Source organism: Schistocerca serialis, chromosome 4, assembly GCF_023864345.2.
Source record: "Schistocerca serialis cubense isolate TAMUIC-IGC-003099 chromosome 4, iqSchSeri2.2, whole genome shotgun sequence".
NCBI classification, from domain to species: Eukaryota; Metazoa; Arthropoda; class Insecta; order Orthoptera; family Acrididae; genus Schistocerca; species Schistocerca serialis.
Window position 1 is genome coordinate 79,840,181 of NC_064641.1, and position 17,829 is coordinate 79,858,009.

At 40.6% G+C, this 17,829-nt stretch overlaps 1 long non-coding RNA gene across 1 annotated transcript in view; it reads left to right on the forward strand.

Annotated features, from left to right (window-relative positions):
- The window catches only part of LOC126473943 (uncharacterized), a 130,384-nt gene continuing 112,555 nt past the window's right edge, over positions 1–17,829 (forward strand). The window contains exon 1 of the long non-coding RNA XR_007586543.1: positions 1–245. This is a non-coding gene — a long non-coding RNA (uncharacterized LOC126473943). The remainder of the gene's footprint in view (positions 246–17,829) is intronic.

The following is a 17,829-nucleotide window of genomic DNA, read 5'->3' on the forward strand; positions in this document are numbered from 1 at the left end:
CATCTCTTGTCATGTAATGCTATCATCTTTGGTTGGTGTTTGTGTTCGGTAGTGTTCGAAAGCAGAACTCGACAATATTTTTTGTTTACATTGGCGACGGCAAGTGAAGTTTTGATTTCGTCTATCCGAAAGTCTGCTGTTGACATAATGTATCCCTCTCCTCGTCATAAACGATCGTGTAATTTTCTTGAGGTGCACAGAACTTGCGTTCAATTGGAAACAACTTCAAAAACACATATGGAAAGGTAAGATTAATTTAATATGCAATAGATAATTTTACTTATTACTACGCATAAAAATGATCAGCCATGCTATGTGGCATTTATTTGTTGATAATTATGCGCAGTTGCTTGTAGTTATGCCGTAGTGCACATTTAATTGTGTTTAATTGTTTTGTAACCAGTAAACAAGCTCCTGTTTTTTCATCTGGAGAAATTACGGTGTAGGTTTGTAGCATTATTATGCACTGCAGAGTTGAAGAGCGTGCCAGTTATAGCAAGAATGTCCACTTTGTGTTCGCTTCAATTTAGAAAGTGTCACTGTCGGTATCCCTTTCATAACTGTCGTACTCTCCGCTCCAATACTACTGTCTTGACGAGATTAATGTTAAAGAGCTGGTCACAAAGTACACAAATGTCCCATTGCAGTCTTCACATTAAACAGAAATATTAAGAAATACAGACCTTTTTGAAAACTGCCGCATTTTACTTTGTGAGAAGGGATTCATGATATTTTGAACTATCATTTTTACGTTCTCGTCTGACAACTGTGTGCACTTGTTTTTATTTGGAAATGGAAATACGCATCTGCCCTACAGACGAAATTTTAAGATACCAGCATCCAGCAATTTTTCATATCATCATCAATATGATGATTTTGTTTTGTCTGCAAAATATGCTAGTGATATCATTTTTTTGTACTACTTTGCTAAGAATTAAAATTAGCTGATTACGAAACTGAGTTCAGTTCATAATTCGGATTGAAACTGTGTTTGAAGCTTTGAGATGTTTAGAAGGAATGTTGTGTGTAATATGATTATATGAAGCTATAGTGTTGCGGAATTGAAACGTGATTAAAGTGTGTTTATGAAAATGACAGCAACACTTGAATGAGCTGTCCAGACATGCTTCATGGTGGGAACCACAGTTTTAAATTGTTTGTGCTGCTCCGTTACTTTCAAGCTCAACAGAGGTGTAAGTACAGATCTAGGATCTGTTGGTGAAAATATAGTGCAGATAAGGGCTTTGACATAGCGTGTGGGGATCTGTCATAAGTGTCATTATTATTTGCAGTCCTAAGATAAGATCCATAATTGAATTTCTACACTATTATGTTACACAGACACATACACATTTTTAACCTATAAATTCTAAAATGGAGCAGGAAATTAAAATGTCAGGAAATTAAAATGTCTAAATCCAGTCAGTGATAATATAGAGGAGGGAATACAACAGCGTAGGTATCATTGTCTTGAACTATGGATTGCATCTCAAAAATAAGTGTAGGAGTATTTTAAAAATTATGTATAAAAATGAGGTGTTTAAAGCAAATGACAAGCTGTAAACACAAAAGCTTATTGTTCAATCCATATGATATTGAACAGAGAAACAAATAATGTCTACACAGACTAGGAATACTGCCTTAGGGAGGTACAGTGGCTGTCTTGTAAAGCTTTTTAATTAGGCCTATATGTGTCAATATTATGAAGAGGATAGGTTGCTATACACCATATAGTGAAGATGCTGAGTGACACACAGGCACAACAAACAGGCTAAGCAAGTGAGCTTTCAGCTGAAAGGCCTTCTTCTAAAGGAGACAGTACACACTCTCTCTCTCTCTCTCTCTCTCTCTCTCTCTCTCTCTCTCTCTCTCTCACACACACACACACACACACACACACACACACACACACACACACACACAAGCCACTATCTCTGGGTGCTGAGTCCAGCCTCGGTACCAGGACAGTGGTTTAGATGAAATTTTTTGGCCGAAAGCTCACTTGTTAAGCAGTCTTTTTGTTATGCCTGTTTGCGACTCAACATCTCTGCTATATGGTGAGTAGTAGTTATCCTTTTTATAATAATGCCATTATACCATCCTGTATTTTCCATTGTTTATTTTAACTGTGTATGATAACCTCAAATTAATCAAATGGTATCATTACTGATAACAATGAGATGAGATGATTTGAATGCAACAGTCTTACACTATAACTCCTGAACTATACAGGTCGAGAGAGACATATGTATGTTTAGAGTGTGAGCATTCCCTTGGGTCTGTCCTGTTGAAGAATTACTATTATAAAACACTCAGATCATCTGAGAATGACTTGGTAATATGTTGAAACCGGTAATGGTACCTTGTGTGTGCTCTGATGGTGAACATTGCAATAAAAAGTTGTAAAAAAGAATGGTTCCAGCTGAATGTATGTTGCCAGTGGTTGACCAGTCTTCTTGCAGGTGGCATCTTGGGGATTACAGGAGTGCCTGATTCCACCTGTCTGCTTTGACCTACGATGTCACCAATATGGCGGAAACGACCATTCTCAATGTCTCCAGTATTGTGCTGATGACGACAACAAACGCAAACATACATGTGAAACCAACAAACACATCTCCCTCCATAAATATAATCAAACTAACGGGACCAGTGCGGGAAATTAGGGTTCTTTGGGTGGGGAAAAACTAAATATAAACATGTACAGACACACACACCACGATCCCAAACCACACAAAGCGACAACATAAAAACACCACAAAATTCCCAAATTCTGTTACACTTACAATACCGGCAGGAATTGATCACTTCCATTCACCTACATAGCTCAGCCGCAATTGTCGATACCACAAAATAAAAACCAATTACTCCAAAAATTATAAACACACCACAACTATCGATACCACAAAACCAACACCTAAAACAACAAAAATTGGGATTGGATACTTCCCTTGACCTACATAGGTCAACAGCAGATCACAATACCAAAACATGCATAGCTACGACACATTTGAATCGAATGCTTCCCTTGACCTATCTAGGTCAACAACAGCTCACGATACCAAAACACACATAGCTACAATGACACTTTGGTATCAGTCAGTTCCCGTGACCTATGTATCTCAAATGCAACTGACCATATCAAAAAAACTGAAATCGAGTACTTCCCCTAAGATACATAAATCAACCACACATGCCCATACCAAAACATCAACTACCAACACATGCAGTAAATAACACTGACCCAACAACACATAAAAGCCCTACCAAACACCATAACACGCGAACAATAGACCCAAAAAAAGGCTGCTTACCACAAAAAAGTTCCGGTGCTACACACTAGTTCAGCCACCCCAATCTCTCTCTCTCTCTCTCTCTCTCTCTCTCTCTCTCTCTCTCACTCTCTCTCTCTCTCACACACACACACACACACACACACACACACACACACACACACACATACACGCAAACCACAACCGAACCCAACCCCCAACTCGCATATTCTTCTTGCATACGCTGCATATCACTGTCCCTGCCATAAGCCCAAAAAGTTGCAGAAACTTAATTACAGACAACACATTCTCCCCCATTTCTGCCCGCAGACATGCACTAGTAAACTTAGAAGTCATATCCATACCTAGCAAAAGAAGCCACAAATTGAATTAAATGACTTACCACGTGACAAACAGCAAATCAATAACATCAAATGACACCACGATAGCATAAACACAACGGAAACTTAATTCATAACTCACTGAAACTAATTTCCGTTCTTCTACAACAGTCATGACCAACAAACACACACTTCAAGCACCAACACCCAAATGAACCCAATACACCACATAACACGCGGACTGTAGACACACCACCAACCACAACAAGACGACTTCTACAAACACAACACACTCATAAACTAAACTCCGCACCGTCATGACATCACACACCACAACACCCTTACGTCACGGGTCAATCCGACAGGTGGGATCGGACGCGTCCGTTGACCCACATCTTGTATGTGTCTTGGCTTCAGTTCTCTGAGCACAACTGTTACTATAATGGGAAAATTTCCCTATGCAGTACATCAATACAGATGATTCATGAAAACATAATGCATGCACTTGTAGCATTGGTTGTTTGGGCATCAAAGGAGAAAGATCCAATTAGACAAGAGCAGTCATATCACATCTCAAATCCACCTTCATAGATTGTGTTAATACTCCTGTATAATGCATGCATTTGCTATACTTGAAACAACACTACTTAGCACAGCCACTTGAGTGAAAATAGCGTAATTGTTAAATGGCAGTGGATTGGCAATACTCAGTATTTATTGTCTTGTATATAATGCAGCAACATTTCATGTGAAAACTTTTTTACTTTACTTTCAAAGCTTGGTTAATTTTTATGAGTGTGCTCTCAACTTCATGCCCTATGAGACAATTTACAATAATGATTTTAGAAAGATTTGTTTCTTAACTACACTGCCTGCTCAACTTAGACAGTGTGTCTTGCATGCTGCATTGCAACTAAATTCATGTAAATTCTGCATTTTTTTGGTCAGTTTCATACAGTAACTCATTATCTGTAATTGTTTGGTGATTCCTGGACAATCGTTCTCCAAGCTTTTGATTATCTTTTAGTACAAAACATTTGCTTTATTTTTAATTTGCTTCAATGAAAAATAATCGTTGGAACATAATATGTATATCAGGATGGATCGCTGTACCCACCCATATAGCTGAACTTATTAAAGTGCCCTCTTCGGGGTCACAGGGAGATGCTCCAGCCCCAGATCAAATTTGCCTTGCAGAGTGTTTTTAGGCAGTGTTCTGCATTCACCGATGTAAATACCAGTGTAGTTCCCATGCCCTGCCTCAAAAACATTATGCGTAAGCGCTTTAAAAACACTGTGACATTTCAGTACCCGATTACACTAGCCTCAGATATAAGATAAACACCTGACAGCACTCCATCCCCTCCCTCTTTTCCCCTTTCCCCTACTTTGGGATATAAATGCACACCACCCCTTCTGGAGGATTGCCATGTTGTTTAGTAGGGGCCTTCTGATTGACAATTTCTTTCTGATTATGATGACTGAAAGCCTACTGACTTTAGTGACACCCGTGACATGTTTTCAGCTATTAATCTTACAATTGTTTTGTGATGATTTCCATGTGATCCTGTCCCTTCCTTGTCACTGCTCTACAGAGCGTTTAATACATTGGGCTCTCTGAAGAGCCAACTGGAAGTTGTATACCTCTGTGTTTCCCCACTGTCCATCAGATGGTGTCAACAAAATTGTGTGAGACATTTTCAGTGCTATCAGATACACTTCTGGAACTGCTGTCCCCCTTTCTGTGGGCTCCCTCAACTGGCAGCCTTTTCTGTGATTTACCAAAAAAAATTGCAGCAGCTATTCGGGTCTGTCGATGGGCACTGCATGACTCGAGCTACATGCTTTGCAGATTGCCCTAATCACTTTTGAGTGGTTTCTTGCAAAGGCTCACTACCCAGTTAAATACAGTAAGGACTTCTGGGAATGTTAAGGTCCTCTCCTTGTGAATGTATACCTCATCATCCCTGGTGTGGAGGTGTGGGCAAATTCGATTGTCTAATGTGCCAGCAAAGATCAACAACTTTTAATGGTGTCTTCCTTCATGGTGATATTTCTATTGGTGCATCAGTTGTTACTGAAGATCTCATGACCCAGTTTATGGCAATAATGGCATCCTCTTCATACTTCTACCTTCTGAATGCATAAAAGACAAGTTGAAGATGTTCCGTAATTCTTTACTCCCATAACCCTGTATTGTATCACGAATCTTGGAACTGCTTCAGGCTGTTGACTTGTTTCATGATACAGCCCCAGGACCTGATTCAATTCATAATCAGATGATTCACATCTGAATTTGACTCGCAGACTACATCTGCTGAGGGTCTTCAACTGTATTTTCCTAGAAGGTGTTTTCCTTTCAAAATGAAGAGATAGTATCATTCCAATCCTTAACCATGGCAAAACTCTGTGTGTTGACAGCTACTTACTCGTTAGTCTCACCAACATGTTCTGCAAACTGCATGAAAGACAGTAGCTTGATTATTAGGCTGGGTCCTTTTGCCCCCTATCAATATGGTTTCCAGGAGGGATGATCCACAGCTGACTATTTGGTTAGGTTGAATCCAGCACACTGATAGGCTTGTTGTAAGTGGCAACATTTATTCACAGTCCTGTCTTATTTATGTAGGGCATATGACATGGCTTGGTGGCATCTTTTATTTAGCCTCTGTGACTAGGCCTTTCGAGGCTCCCTGCCCCCTTTTTATTTATCAGTTTTTATTTCTCTGATTGTAACGTGTTAGAGTTGGTGCATCACTCATCTCCCCAAGAGTCCAAGTGAAAGGTGTCCCTCAGGGCTACATGCCAAATGTTACACTGTTCCTATTGCCATCAGAGTGTTAAAGTGTCCTCCATGGAACAAAAGACTATCCCCACAATATGTGGCGGTGACTTTTGCTTTGAAACTGTCTGTGGGGACTGCCTCCTACTCTGATAGTGTGCCCTGCCTTGTAGCCAACACCAGGGGTGGCAGGGTTGCTTTGGTGCAGGATGGCTGATAGTGGAGGGTTGCGGTGGGGCTGTTGGCTTGAGGTGGGCTAGAGAATTGGCTGTTTATTTTATTCAGATGTTTGCATTCTGGCAGTGTGGAGTAGTGACCACTCCCCTCTCAACACATGGGGGGGGGGGGGGGGTGACATAGCCATTGAGGGAGGTGACAACTAGTGTCAAGCTAGCTCACAGCACATCCATTCAGTGCCCAACAAGCAGCATGCAACCCAATTACATGAATTGTATCATAAGCACACAGTGTCAGTGGCACTTAAAGGTGGCCACAGTACTTGCAGTAGTAGCCAGCTCCCTGGTGCACCGATGCATCGTGGCCGGTAATGGTGTGTAGCCTGGCAGTGCTTGCATCAAAGACAGCAGAAGGCATCTGCTGTGACTGGGACTCGACTCGTTGCCCCCCTGGGTAGGAGTCCGGCTCACTGGTAGAGTGGGTGTGGAATAGCTCTGCCACACTGTGGCACTAAGTGCAGAATGTGGACTTGATGTAGGAAGGTGATACAGCGACGGAGGATTGAACTTGTGACAGCTGTTGGTGGCTCCCTGTTGTCCACTTCATACTGTCCACGTCCTAGTAGTACTGCTGGGCTGTAAATGAATCTACTACAAAATGACACTTGTTAATACTGGATAGCAGTGCACTTGTTATGTAAGTGTTCCACTTATAGTCAACACTAACACTAAAGTTCGTCAGTGGAGAAATCCCATTGCTTGTACTGTAAGAACCGTATCTTATTGCTGTGCTGACAGTTTTTGCATAGCAGAGCAAAGGCAAACTGTCCTGTTACTGTAATTGAAATGCCAACGTCTCACGTTTGCCAGCTGCCAGCAGCTGCAGTGCAGTGCATTTTATACTCCGATAGATTTGCCCACAAAATGGTTGTGGCGCTGCACAGCCACTCCTCTTATTGGAAGACCCCCTCCCTCTCCGTGTCCCCTCTTAGAGTCATTCTGAACCTTAGATTCCCAAGTCCAGGGAATGCTGTATCATATTTATAGAACCAGTTTCCACTACAGGTGTTCCAAGCAGCTTAAACTACACATTTCAGAGGCCACTTTTAGCCCACAGAGCATACTCACTTGAGTTTCCTTTATGTTAAAAGGCTGCTTATTTGCTGCTATACTTAATAGTCCATCACACATCACATTGTGCCTTTGTTTCCCTGCTGGTCAAGTGTCCTTGCAATGCTCTCTCCAAGCCCACTGTTCTGAGGCTTTATACCATCCTGAGCTCTGGGGAATACATTTCTCATCAACACTTTAAGTGCTAGAATCAGTGCTGTCGATGAATCAGAATTGTGGGAAGCTTTCCTCCTTAGATAGATGAAGGCTGTTTTCAAGTCATCAGTCTTCTGACTGGTTTTATGGGGCCTGCCACGAATTCCTTTGCTGTGCCAGTCTCTTCATCTCAGAGTAGCACTTGCAACCTACATCCTCAGTTATTTGCTGGACATATTCCAGTCACTATCTTCCTGTACGTGTTTTACCTTCTACAGCTCCCTCTAGTACCATGGAAGTACATTACAACTGTGCAACCACATGTTTAAACATTTTGATGTCTTTCAAAATCCTCCTCTCACCTCACAATTTTTGAAACAGTAATACGTTTATGTGAAGTAAATCTAATAGTATATTTACAACAAATTCAACCATATATGATAAAGTTATATCCCAAAGTCGCAGTAGTTTGATGTAAGTTGGAAGTACCCCTATACACCACTATATGTACGCTCTGTCTGTTGTATGACACTTGTCATACATGGCAGTAGATTTGTTTTCAATTTCACAGTGCAACTGTGCGGTGCAGTGCACTGTCGAGTCCGGGAATAACCAACATGGAGATGGGGAGAGGCTGTTCTGTTTTGTTTTTTTGTGGTCTTGTTTTATTTGTTTGTTGTTGGTTTTGTATCATTTCTTTAGTTGTTTGGTTGTGGATATTACGTATGACATCTACTTTATTATTTTACAGTATTTTGGGTGACTGATAATCAGTGCAGTAATGAGGGGACATTGTATTACCCATTGCAAAAAAAGTGCTACATAAACATACACATTGTGCACCATACACATCTGATTGTTGCAATATTATTGCGCACTTTACAACATGTACCACAATTTTTAAAGCAATAATTAACAGGATGTTCATATTATCAGGTGATGTATCCTTTCTTGAACCACGCATACCTAAACATGTTCACAAATTGAGGGGGGTGAAAACTGATTATGAGTTAGAGATTGAATTTTCAGGATATTATTCCTCAGGTGCAAATTTACATTATAGCCATTACATCAGAGAAGTGTTTTAGAAAATTTTTCCATTGTCTGAATGTGTAAACATCAAGTGGCTGGATTATGCCGTTTGTTCCATCAGGAATCGTCATCCATTGTACATCCTTATTTCCTTATTCCACATATTTGTGATATGTCGCCAGAAGAGGGTATTATGGGAAAGACCAAACTGGTGGCACTGATGTGCATTTTGTGCAATTGTTTCAGCGTTATGATTGGCCTCATCTTAATGCGGCTGTTAGATGCGTTAACATGGGGCTGGAGAAGGTGCAGATGGCAGAGGGCATGGGTCACATTTCAGTGGTGCCAATTGAGTCTATCAGTAGATCAAGTTTCACTAAGCATGGCCTGCACCTGAATAGGTATGGGAAGGGGACACTGGCAAAGCGTATAGGTGACAGTGTAGGGGTGGTGGTGGGATCACTCATGGAAAAATGTCTGTAGTGGCTGGTGTTAGAGCTGCACCTTTTTTAGATTGAAGTCGGCTGATAGGTATAGCTGCTTAAAGGAAGTCCCTCTAACTAAGGGTTCACCTTCAGAGGAAGTCATGTTTCCCAGTAGAGAAGGAATTAGCATATTTCATCAAAATATAAGAGGCATTAGAGATAAAGTTAGTGAACTGCTTATAGATGTTGACTGTGAAATTATTGGTATATCGGAACACCAAGTAAATAATTTTACAATTCAGAGGCTTCCTTTACCAGGATCTACATATTGGCTGGCTGTTTTTCAAGGAGTTCCTTGTGGGGTGGGGGGTGGTCATGTACATAAAAAACAGTATTCCATTTGAGTTCATAGACATATCACAGCACTGCGCTGAACAGATACCGGAATGTTGTGCATCGGCAGTTGAATTTAGTGAAACTAAACTTCTAATTGTTGTTGTCTTTTAGGTCCCCTAACTCTGACTTCAGAGCACTTCTTCTCAAGCTAGAGGGGGTTCTTGATTCACTTTATAGGAAGTACCAAAAATTAGTTATATGTGGTGACTTCAATGTAAATTTTGTATATGATGGTCCAAGAAAAAGGATGTTAGATCTCCTAAATTCATATGATCCGATGCAGACTGTGTGCAGGGTGCAGGGGAATAGGAGCACAGCCATAGACAGCATTTTTATTCATTCTTCATTACTAGGTGGGCATTGTTAGTAAAAGGGTGAATGGCCTTTCAGACCATGATGCACTTTTCGGGGATGCTTTCCGGGATTTATGTCTGAAATACTCCTCTGTGATACAGACAAGAGGGAGATTGAGTCAATAATTAAATCACTGAAGACTAAGGACACTCATGGATATGATGGAGTGCCTAGCAGAAGTACTGTGCTGCACGGATTAGCCCTGTATTTAGCCATATTTGTAATTTTTCCCTTAGGAATGGTCAGTTTATTAAATGATTAAAGTACTCAGTAGTAAAGCTGCTTTATAAAAAGGGAGACAGGGATAATTTAGACAATTTTAGACCTATTTCTATGCCATCAGTGTTTGCTAAAGTTATTGAAAAGGCTGTGTATATAAGGATAATTGATCATTTTGTATCACGATTTGCTATCAAATGTCCAGTTCGGCTTTAGAAATAATTTAACAACTGAAAATGCTATATTCTCCTTTCTCTGTTAGATACTGGATGGGTTAAACAAAAGGTTTATTTTTTGATTTAACTAAGGCGTTTGATTGTGTTGATCACAAAATATTGTTCCATAAGTTGGACCATTACGGAATATGGGGAGTAGCTCACAATTGGTTCACCTCTTACTTCAGCAACAGACAGCAAAAAGTCATTATTCACAGTGTTAAGAATAGTTGTGACGTGGGGGGTGCCCGAGGGACCAGTGCTGAGGCCACTTCTGTTCCTTATTTATATAAATGATATGCCCTCTAGTATTACAGGTAACTCTAAAATATAATGGATGTTGTGTGCAACATTGGACCGGTTTCAAATAGTGCAGTTCCTGACATAAGTTCATTGTTTGTAGAAAATAAACTAATGCTAAATCACAGTAAGACTCAGTTTCTATAGTTTAAAACATACAATTCAACAAAACCTGACATTTTAATTTCACAGAATGGGGATCTGATTAGTGAAATTGAACAGTTCAAATTTCTGGGTGTTCAGATAGATAGTAAACTGTCATGGAAAACCCACATTCGGGATCTTGTTCAAAGACTTAATGCTGCCATTTTCACTATTTGAATGATATCTGAAGTGAGCCATCGTTCGACACAAAAGGTACTTTGCTTATTTTGATTCGCTTATGTTATATGGTATTATATTTTGGGGTAACTCTTCCCATTCTAAAAGTATATTTTTGGCTCAGAAATGGGTGGTTCGAGCAGTAAGTGGTGTAAGTTCATGAACCTCTTGTCGACATCTGTTCATGAGTCTGGGTATTTTGACTTTGGCCTCTCAATATATATATTCCTTACTGTCATTTCTTATTAACAGTATTAGCTTATTCCCAAGAATAAACAGCTTTCACTCAGTTAATACAGGCAGAAATCAAACCTGCATTTGGATCGGACTTCCTTTACTCTTGTGCAGAAAGGTGTGCAGTATACTGCTGCATCCATTTTCAATAAGCCGCCACTCGAATTCAAAAATCTTATCAGTAATCCACGCGGTTTCAAATCAAAACTGAAGAGTTTCCTCATGGGTCACTCCTTCTATTCTGTGGAGGAGTTCCTTGAAAAATTGAGCTAATTCTTGTTTAGTTGATTGCGCTTACTTAAACTTATAGGTTGACTTTTTTCGGGTTCATAAACATTTTATTTTTATCTTTTATTACTTTTATGTCGCCATTTCATGTACTGACGCGTTCCATGACCTTGGAGATTTGCTCCTCAATTTGGTCTTAGCGAACATGGCGTGTAAATAAATAAATAAAATACTTATCTACACTATAAATTATTACAAAGGCTGCAGTAACTATGAGCATGTAAGAAGAATTAATATGGACTTATTCTGGCCACACGTATATTGTGATCTACACTGTGATCATGAACCCAGGGTGGTGGTGACAAGGGCATGACACTCTCAGTCAACCCAACACCTCGGCACATGCGCGCGTGGCCACCTCATGTTTACACCAATACACGTCAAGCGGTAGGGCGTGTATGGACATTAAATTACTTGGTGGAAACACAGTGGTGAGGAAGTGTTGGTCAGCCAGGCAGCAGGATAGGTATACATTAATGTACTCATGCACTTCAACTGCATGTGTACAATGCACTTACTGTCATTCGGTAATCACTACTCCCATAAACAGGCAACCGAAATTTGCAGACCGAATGTCAGATTGAAATTAAATAGCATATGCAGAATGTAACAGATTGAATGTATGTACGTTTATTCTGAATACAGCATGATGAATCCAAAGACTGTATAATACCTATTAAACAAAAGCTTCGATCATCTGCAATACTATAGCGACTCTTTCATTACCTATGCAGAAACATCGTTCATATTAAATTTAGTGGATTTGATTACAGTGTCCGTTAACACTGACATAATTGCAGATTGTTGAAGCACTTTGACTTATGATGGGGAAAGTGTATTTCCTGAGGCTGTCGTAGTGGAATAGGTATTTGAAGTGGATTATGAGGTTGTTGTGGAAGACAGTAAGAAATAAGTCTGTTGAAATTTTTAAAAATATCAGGAATCCGATATATTGATATTTAATAAAAATATCATTATCGAGCTTCGATATATCAAAAAAATTATTGATATATCAATGGAAAAAAATATTGATGTGCTGGCATATAAAAAAATCAGCTGCACGGTGTAAATATACTGCCAGTTTTAGAGATGTATATTTAAGTATTGATTAATTATTAGATATTCTGTACATCAACAAGCTGGCAGTCTGCCTATCCTCTTTAGACCAAGAAGTGAAAGAAAAGTTACGCACATTCACACTTGCCGACAACCACTTTGCCAACAATGGTAACTGCAGGTAAGTGGCACAATAAAAGGTGTCTGATGGGTCTGTCTTTCAGTTTAGTCAGATAAGGGATTTGTCTAGAACACTTCATGCCAACTTCCCTGTTTTTTCATTCCTGTAAATGCCAGCAACACACCAGTTGTAGTGCCAAAATTGCATGGTGAAGTTTAATGTTGCAGCTTCTGTTGGTAGCGCAGAGTGCTGATTACATCAGCATGTCCCCTTACATGTCTTTGCATACCACAAAGACCTATCTTGTCATTTAGATTTCATCAACTGTTTTTGAAGAATGCCGATGTGACAAAATAGTACACTAGTTACATTAAAAATTGTTTTTGTAATGCAACTGGTGTGCTATTTCTTCACATTGGAAATCCTGTTATTCTATTCACATTGCCAGCCCCCAGTGTAATCGGACTTCTTCTTTGTGCCACCTATATTTACTTCACACAGTAAAAGAGAAAGACTGGACATGATGGAAGCTCAAAAAGTAGTGAGATTAATTCACATAGTGAAAGTAAAATTATGTGCTACTACAATTTCAAAAGAGCAATTTCAAATATTTACCAAAAATTGTGGAAAAAATATAATCTAAAATAAAAATATTTGCAGTTGATGTTGCAATTTCAATACCAATATGGGTGAAAAAATATCACCGATATACATTGATATTTTTTGGAGAAAATATAGATATATCGATATTTTATGAACATCCCAAAGGTAAGAAGAGTAAAATGGTAACAGATTTGGAATTTTTAAAAAAAAGGCAATTATGTTTTGATGTGGAAAGAAGTTTAAGAACAGCTCAACATAATTTCAGAAAGGTTAATAATACAAAATCACTATATAGATGTGAAACACAAGTCACTGAAGGTGGGGCACGAAGTGACAAATTCCAGATGTGTATTGAAACAATTGCAGAAGGTGTGCGATAGGTCACTACCTATTCATGATTTGCACCTGGAACAATAGGCTTTCAGGGTGAGAAATTAAGTTATTTTGTTGTGCCACGTATTCATGGCAGCTATGAAATGGGTTCACCATTTTAAAGTAAGGCATAGAAATATTTCCAGAAAGATTACTAAATTTGCTACCCAAAAACAGTCAACCAATAAAGAACAATTAGTAGAAAAAGCTAATACATTTGTGGCGAATGTAAAATCGAATATCGCGTCATTAGGAGAGGACTGTGTTTACAATTCGGACTACTCTGGATTTAATTTGGAGACACTTGTAGGTAGTAGCCTATCCTGTAGAGCAACACTAAAAGCTGAATGTCTCACTCAGCCGTTGAATTCGTTAACTCCGCAATATAGACAGTTCTACCTGAAAGTGGTGTTTTACAATTCTCTTTGCTCATGGTGCGGCAGGAAACAGATGCTGAGGTTGGACACATTGTTCAACAAACTACGTAGAAAGCTGATAATATTGTTGCATTTGCCTCAACATATGGTAAATTAACATCAGATAACGCCATCAAATGGTTTGCTGAACGATCTGTTCTGTGTTTGGATTCCTGGACAGCCCAAATGAAATAGAAATTTAACAACATAGACTAAGGTAATAAGGACATGAAAATTATGACCATTCCTGCTGGAACAACCAGCATAATCCAGCCACTTGATGTTTACACATTCAGACCATGGAAGAATTTTCTAAAACAGTTTCCTGGTGTAAGCCTACTATATGACTATGATGTAAATTTGCACCTGAGGAATAATATTCTGAAAATTCAATCTTAATTCATAATCAGTTTTCACCCCCTCGATTTGCGAACATTTTTAGATATGCGTGGTTCAAGAGAGGATACATCACCTGATAAATATGAACCTCCTGTTAGTTATTACTTTAAAAATTATGGTACATGCTGCAAAGTGCACAATAATATTGCAATAATCAATGTGCATGGTGCACAGTGTGTATGTGTATGCGACACTTCTTGGCAATGGGTAATACAATGCCGCCTCGATACTGAACTGATTATCAACCAACTGAAATGCTGTAAAATAACAAAGAAGATGTCAAAACGTAATATCCAAACCCAAACAACCAAAGAAATGAAACAAAACGAGCAACAAACAAATAAAACAAAGACCACGAAAAAACAAAACAGAATAGCCTTTCCCCACCTCCACGTTGGTTATTCCTGGACTCGACAGAGTGTGAAACCTTATTGTTTCAATTAAATCCTTCAGGAGCACGTCTTTTATGGTTGCACTGTGAAATTGCAAATAACTCTGTTGCCATCTGTGACAATCGTCATATGCCGGACACAGTGTGCTTATAGCGGTGTATAGGGGTACTTCCAACTTACATTGGACTACTGCAACTTTGGTATATAACTTTATCATATATAGTTGAATTTGTTGTAGAATATACTATTCGATTTATTCTACATAAACTTTATACTGTTTCAAAAATTGTGGCACTATGCTTTTGGAAATGACTTACGATTCTCAAGCACAACAGCTGCTTGCAGCTTCGCTCCTCCATGGCTGTCCTGTACATGTCAAGGCCCAACACATGTTGAATTCTATATATGGGGTTGTTTACACTAGGCTACTTGATAGTCTGACTGAGGCTGAAATCCAGATGTACCTCTCTGATCAGAGCGTCATTGCAGTCTATTGGGTAATGAAAAAGGTAGAGGCATCCTTAGTGCCCACATGCACTCTTTACCTGATGTTTGACAGAGTAGTGCTTCTGTCCAAGATCAAAGCAGGCTTCGAAGTTATCACAGTCTGACTGTACATTCCGAACCCAATGTGCTGCTGCCAGTGTGTCATCGTTACAACCATACTCGAATGTCCTGTCGACACCTGGCCAAGGGTGTAACCTGTGGTAGGGATGCTCATGAGGGTGATTGTCCAGCTCCTTCTCCCCACTGCATCAAGTGCAATGGCGACCGTACAACCTTTGTGTATCTCAGTGAGCAGGCTGTCCAGGAGATCCAAGTGAAGGAAAAGGACCCTTATCCTGTAGCTCACAAGTTGTTGGCTAGTCGGAAACCCTGCGTTTTACCATCCGGCACTTACAGTACTGTTCTTGCTACATCTTGTTCCACGAAGGACATGGCCATGCAGACATGCAATCTCAAATTCAGCAGTATGGTTGTAAGATCACCCAATGTCATGGTAGCATCCCTGTGTCCTCTTACAGCTGTGCAACAAGTCACCAAACTTCCACTTCATGGGGCGAAATCACATGCTACACCATCGGCTGACTGGAAAGGACAGAAGGAATAGTCCTCCAACAACTTCTTATGTCATCCAGCTAACAGACATCTGAATCATAATTTGCCACTCGCAAAGGCTCCAAGAAATCAGACAGAGGCAAACGGTCTTCTCCTTCGCTGATTGGAGATCCTCTTCAACAGTGTCACCGCGTGTTGCCCTCACTTGGCAGACTGTCATGTTGCCAGTGCACACTGCCAACCATTTTTCTGCCTTGGACTCTGAGGACTGACAGAGGGAGAATACCAGCACCTCTGTAGATCTCATGAAGCAGGATCCCTTACCCGCCTCTGGAAGCAGTGAGTCTTTGAAGGCTGGCACTCGGCAGCTGGTAAGGTGACACCCCTTTATTCTCTCTCTCCCCCCCCCCCCCCCCCCCCCCTGCCCCCTCCGCCCTCTCACTCTCCCTCTCCGCTTCCCTCATTATGATTCTCCTCCAGTGGCACGTTAATGGCTCTAGAGCCAGAAAAGAAGAATTATGGCTGTTCTTGGAGTTAATGTTGTCCACTTGTTCTCTGCCTCCAGGAAACAAAATTGCATCCTCATGACTGCTTTGACCTCTTGCATTTCTTTCCAGTCTGCTCTGACCTTTGCCCTGAGGACAGCATTCTATCTCATGGGGGAGTCATGCTGTCATCTGGAATGACTTTCATAGTCAAACAGTCTCCCTGACTACCGAGCTTCAAGCTGTTGAAGTCCAAATTTTCCTTCCTCACTTGAACCTTTCCCTTTGTAGCATTAACATACCTCCATTATTCAGTGTCACCGGGGCAGACTTCCTCCAGCTTATTGGACAATTCCCTCACTCTTTCCGCTGCTCTGTGACTGTAATGTGCACCATCTCCTTTGGTGTTCTCCCAGAACCTGTCAGAGAGGTGCCCTCTTGGCTGACCTTCTCAGTCAACTTAATGTCATCTGACTTAACACAGCAGCACCCACATTCCTTTCAAACTCCACACATTCCTAATCCCATTTGGACATCTCCTTCTGCACTGCCCAGCTTGCCTATCGCCTTGAGTGATCAGTTCTCTCCAACACAAACTCGAGCGACCATTTCCCATGTGCTATCCGTTGCTGACTCCTACCAAGCCTATGTACACACCTTAATGGCAGCTTTCTAATGCTGGCTGGAGGCTTTACTCCTGCCTGGCGGCCTTCAACGAACATTATTTCCCCAGCTTTGATGACCAGGTAGACTACCTTACCTACGTTATCCTTACTGCCGCACAATGTTCCATTCCTCGCACTTCACCTTTACCTCACTGTGTCCTGGTCCCTTGGTGGACTGATGGAGGCCGTGACGCAATTTGCACACGGAGATGTGCTCTCTGCATTTTTAACCATCATCCTACGATGGCAAACTGCAATTATTATAAACAGTTGCTTGCTCAGGGTCATCGCCTTCTTCGGGCAGTGTCGTCACCTTCTTCGGGATAACAGAAAAGCTAGCTGGATTTAATTTATTAGTTCTTTCAACAGTCCCACTCCCTTTTCCATCATTCCGGCTAACCTCCAACGACTCTCAGGGTCCAAGGTCCATTCCCCAATTTCCGGCCTGACCATAGCAGATGATGCAATCCCAAACATCTTGGGCCGCTATTTTGCAGAGATTTCGAGCTCCACTCACTATCACTTTCCCTTCCTTGGTCAGAAATGAGTGGAGGAGGCTCAGGCAATACCCTCCTCTTCTCAGAATCATGAGTGCTACAATGCTGCGTTTACTATGAGGGAGCTAGATCATGCTCTCAAT